Source organism: Triticum aestivum, chromosome 7A, assembly GCF_018294505.1.
Source record: "Triticum aestivum cultivar Chinese Spring chromosome 7A, IWGSC CS RefSeq v2.1, whole genome shotgun sequence".
In the NCBI taxonomy this organism is placed as follows: domain Eukaryota; kingdom Viridiplantae; phylum Streptophyta; class Magnoliopsida; order Poales; family Poaceae; genus Triticum; species Triticum aestivum.
Window position 1 is genome coordinate 602,739,412 of NC_057812.1, and position 5,670 is coordinate 602,745,081.

The following is a 5,670-nucleotide window of genomic DNA, read 5'->3' on the forward strand; positions in this document are numbered from 1 at the left end:
ATATATATATATATATATATATATATATATATATATATATATATATACAGAATCTGAAAGATGGCAGTCGTTGGCTTCAGCCCCCACGCACATAGTGCGGGGGTGCTCGCAGAAGACGCATTTTCACACTTAACCCAACGTCTCGGTCCTACAAAGGAGGTGATAGCGTAGCGGGCCAGGCAACCGGACTATAATGCTTTAACACTTTCACTTAGCCATAGGAGTTTGACAGTGAGACTATTTAGGTAGCCCCTTGGTGGCAACTGCGCTCGTCCGAGTTCGGGGCGCGTATGTGCCTGGCCGGGAAGCGGCCCTTCGTTAAAGCGAAGGAATCCAATAGATTCCGATAGGTCATCGAGTGGCTGACCAGTCTCACGCTACATCATGACAGTCAGTTTTCGGCTTTCTCTACTGAGGTGCTCGCCCGGCCGAACCGGGGCACAATCGCAGTAGTTCTCCTGGTGCTACCTTAGCCGATAGAGTGGAACATAAGGTAGCCGAACTCAGGAGCCGGGCAACCCAAATTTGACCAAAGACATGATTCGGAGCTGATGCATATAATGCCAAAACTCGCAACGCCGAACACTCCCTAAGGTGTTCGGTCTTTATGAGTGCGGGCGAAACAACACTCTTTATTAAAAAAGCCCCTAGTGTCCAGGTACGTGCAAAAATTCTAACGTGGCCACATGCCAAGACGCCAGCCTCCTCCTTGGTTATATCAGAAAGAAAAAACCAGGGGATGTGTAGCAACAAGAGACAGTAAAAAAGGTTTACGCAGGGTGTTAATCTGAAAAGAATCCTTTAGGACAGGTCCCTACTGCACGTCTGCGCCTGTGTCTCCGTTGTGCCGTATCCTGGACGGGCGTCGCACGACGTTCATCTATAAAATAGAGGAACTGAGTTGAAAACGGGTTGTGCCGAAAAAGTTTAAAATAAGCAAAGTATAAAGTAAGATATATAAGATTGAGCTTTATTGTATCTTATTGTATATGCGTGGAGCCCCTAGTGTGGGGGTATATGGCTTCTAGGCCTGCATCAATGATGATTTTGCACCAAACTCGTCTATCCGCGTTCGTGGTCTTGAATGACCTATTTCGAAGTTTTTTTTGGCCGGTGAGGCCATTTTGTTGTGGGGCTGTCAAAGCGGCCGCACAGTCCTCCGCTTGGGGAGGTGCACTTTAGTGCTTTCCCTTCAAAGAGATGATGCCTCGTGGACCGGGCATCTTAAGCGTAAGAGATGCATAATGCGGTATTGCGTTAAAGCGAGCGAAAGCTTCGCGTCCCAGTAGTGCTTGATAGTGACTTGAGAACGAGACGACATGGAAGGTCAGCTTTTCGCAGCGGAGGTTATCGGCAGAGCCAAATATGACTTCGAGCCGGAGAAAACCCATACAATGGGTGTCCGGACCAGGTATTACCCCTTGAAAGGAGGTTTTGCTGCGACGGATTCTTGCTGGGTTTATCCCCATGTGCTAGATTGTATCCTGATATATCAGGTTTAGTCCACTGCCGCAGTCCATAAGGACATTTGAAAACTGGAGTCCGCCAATTATTGGATCGAGTATCAAGGTAGTCTAGCCTACATTCTTGATATTCCTAGAATAATCTAGCTGATCGAAGATGATCGGTTTTGACAACCAGTGGCAGGACCCTTTGGGGATGGGCCGTGTGGTGCGTACCTTTACGGGCGCCGCACGTTTTGTTATGTGAAGTGAGTTCACTATTTTTACTTCTTGTGGGAAGTTCTTTTGTTTCCTGGTGCTCTGCTTTTGGGGTTCATCCTCGTCTTCGCTTGGTGTGTCGAGCCCCTTGTGTTCGGCGTTGAGTCTGTCGGATTGTTTGAAAACCCAACAGTCTTTGTGGGTATGGTTAGCAGGCTTCCCGGGAGTACTGTGTATCTGGCATATGCTGTCCAGGACTTTATTTAGGTTGGATGGATCGTCCCTGTTATCCTGGGGGGCGATTTTCCTGATTTTGTCGTGAGCCTTTGAATCCGGCGTTGACTGCCGTGCTCTTCGGACTTTTGTCCTTAGTCTAGCGACGGTCCTTGTTGCGTCGCGGTTTTCCGTTTCCATCCCTAGTTTTAGATGTACTTGGGTTGCTGGGGTTGCACCTTGCCAACCAGCTGTCCTCCCCTGCACAAAAGCGGGTCATGAGGCTTGTTAGTGCGGCCATTGTTCTTGGCTTTTCTTGGCCGAGGTGTCTGGCGAGCCATTCGTCTCGGACGTTATGCCTGAAAGCTGCTAAGGCTTTGGCGTCCGGACAGTCGACTATCTGATTCTTTTTAGTGAGGAATCTATTCCAGAACTGTCGAGCTGATTCTCCGGGTTGTTGAGTTATGTGACTAAGGTCGTCTGCATCCCGAGGGCGGACATAGATCCCTTGAAAGTTGGCTCGGAAAGCATCCTCGAGCTCTTCCCAGCTTCCAATTGTGTTTTCGAGAAGGCTTTTAAGCCAATGCCGGGCTGACCCTTTAAGCTTAAGGGGTAGATATTTTATGGCGTGGAGATCATCTCCTCTAGCCATGTGTATGTGGAGGATATAATCCTCGATCCAAACTCCAGGGTCTGTTGTTCCATCATATGCCTCTATGTTTATGGGTTTGAATCCCTCTGGGAATTCATAGTCCAGGACCTCATCGATGAAACATAGGGGGTGTGCGGCGCCCCTGTATTTGGGTGTGCCGGATTCTGATGATGGCTTCATAGCGTTGCTTACGAGAGCTTGCTTTCTTGGCCCATAAATGGACCTGACTGGGCCATGATGCGAGTCCTTAAGTGGGTCGCATGCCGATTTAGGTGCGGCGCTGCTTGCCGCTTTATGGGGTCGTCTATCCGACCGTGTGGCTTTTTCATTTTTTGAATGCGAGGGCTCTAGGGCCTCCTCGTCGAATTCAGGCAGTAGCTTTCATTTCGGATAGCTTTTAGTGCGGCGACTGTCGCCGTACTTATCTGTGGCATTGATTACTTTGCTCCATCTAATCCGGAGTGCATCTTCCGCTATTTTTAGTTTCCGCTTCTGCTTTTTTAGGCTACGTGCAGTTGCAACGAGCCTCTCGTGGAGATTCTTCTGCTCCATAGGTTTATTCGGCGTGAGGTCGTCCGGAATGCCGTTTTCACCGCAGGAGGGATGTTCGGTTTCTCTATCTGAGTTGCCCTGTTCGGACGGTTGCTCTAAGGCCTGCTCGTCGTCTACCGGCTCGTCCTGCTCTATGGCTGGGTTTTTGTCGAGGCGGGGCTTTGATTGCTTTTCGGGGGGTCGATCTCCCGTCCCATCCCCTTTTTCCTCGTTGTCGCTTCCTTTAGGGGTATCCACCATGTACACATCGTGAGATGAGGTGGCTGTCCAATGCCCTATGGGCGTTGGTTCGTCGGTATCTCCTGCATCGTCATCCATGCTGTCAATGTCTATGGAGACGAAGTTGAGCACGTCGTTTAAATTGTCGACAGTGGCTACCAAGTGGGTGGTGGGTGGGCTTTGAATTTCTTCATCGTCCGTATCCCATCCTCGCTGACCATAGTTCGTCCAGGGCTCTCCTGATAAGGAGAGAGACTTGAGAGAGTTCAGGATATCGCCACAAGGCGAGTGCTGAAAGATGTCTGCGGCGGTGAACTCTATTATCGGCGCCCAATCGGATTCGATCGGCAGGGGCGCGGGGGGTTCGGAGTTCAGAAAGGAGTCCGGATCCTTGGAGTCACGGATCATGCAGAGTGTGGGGCTAGCGTTCGGCTCGATCGCCTTTGAGATCGAAGCCCCTGAGGTGACGTCCAACCGCTCATCCTCGATTGGCGCAATAGGCTCCGAGTTAGGGGTCGGAACCGATGCGTGTGCGGCCTCCAGGACACTGTCCAGAGGCAGAGCTAGGTCATGCCCCTCGAGATAGTGCGGCGCGCTTGGCCGTGGCTCGAACCCTTCGAAGATCAAGTCTCTGCGGATGTCAGCCGTGTAGTTTAAGCTTCCAAACCTGACTTGATGGCCAGCGGCGTAGCTTTCGATCTGCTCCAGGTGGCCGAGCGAATTGGCCCGCAGAGCGAAGCCACCGAAGACGAAGATCTGTCCGGGGAGAAAAGTCTCACCCTGGACCGTATCGTTGTTGATGATCAGAGGAGCCATCGGGCCTAAAGGCGACGACACAGAGGAACTCTCAATGAAAGAACTAATGTCAGTGTCAAAACCGGCGGATCTCGGGTAGTGGGTCCCGAACTGTGCGTCTAGGCCGGATGGTAACAGGAGGCAGGGAACACAATGTTTTACCCAGGTTCGGGCCCTCTTGATGGAGGTAAAACCCTACGTCCTGCTTGATTAATATTGATGATATGGGTAGTACAAGAGTAGATCTACCACGAGATCAAGGAGGCTAAACCCTAGAAGCTAGCCTACGGTATGATTGTTGTATATGGAGTTGATTGCCTACGGACTACAACCCTCCGGTTTATATAGACACCGGATAGGGTTAGGGTTACATAGAGTCGGTTACAATGATAGGAGATCTTGAATATCCGCATCGCCAAGCTTGCCTTCCACGCCAAGGAAAGTCCCATCCGGACACGGGACGAAGTCTTCAATCTTGTATCTTCATAGTCCTGGAGTCCGGCTGAAGGTATAGTACGGCTACCCGAACACCCCCTAATCCAGGACTCCCTCAGTGTTCCTCCGGTATTTGGGAGTTGCATAATCTCATAGTCATAGGAACATTTATAAATTATGGAGAAAGTAATAGCAATAAACTAAACGATCATAGTGCTAAGCTAACGGATGGGTCATGGCAATCACATCATTCTCTAATGATGTGATCCCGTTTATCAAATGACAGCTCATGTCTATGGTTAGGAAACTTAACCATCTTTGATTAACAAGCTAGTCAAGTAGAGGCATACTAGTGACACTCTGTTTGTCTATGTATTCACACATGTACTAAGTTTCTGGTTAATACAATTCTAGCATGAATAACAAACATTTATCATGATATAAGGAAATATAAATAATAATTTTATTATTGCCTCTAGGGCATATTTCCTTCAGTCTCCCACTTGCACTAGAGTCAATAATATAGATTACATAGTAATGATTCTAACACCCATGGAGTCTTGGTGCTGATCATGTTTTGCTCGTGAGAGAGGCTTAGTCACCGGGTCTACAACATTCACATCTGTATGTATCTTGCAAATCTCTATGTGTCCCTCCTTGACTTGATCACGGATGGAATTGAAGCGTCTCTTGATGTGCTTGGTTCTCTTGTGAAATCTGGATTCCTTTGCCAAGGCAATTGCACCAGTATTGTCACAAAAGATTTTCATTGGACCTGATGCACTAGGTATGACACCTAGACCGGATATGAACTCCTTCATCCAGACTCCTTCATTTGCTGCTTCCGAAGAAGCTATTTATTCCACTTCACACGTAGATCCCGCCACGACGCTTTGCTTAGAACTGCACCAACTGACAGCTCCACCATTCAATAAAAATACTTATCCAGTTTGTGACTTAGAGTCAACCGGACAAGTGTCAAAGCTTGCATTGACGTAACCATTTACGACGAGCTCTTTGTCACCTGCATAAACGAGAAACATATCCTTAGTCCTTTTCAGGTATTTCAGGATGTTCTTGACCACTGTCCAGTGATCCACTCCTGGATTACTTTGGTACCTCCCTGCTAAACTAATAGCAAGG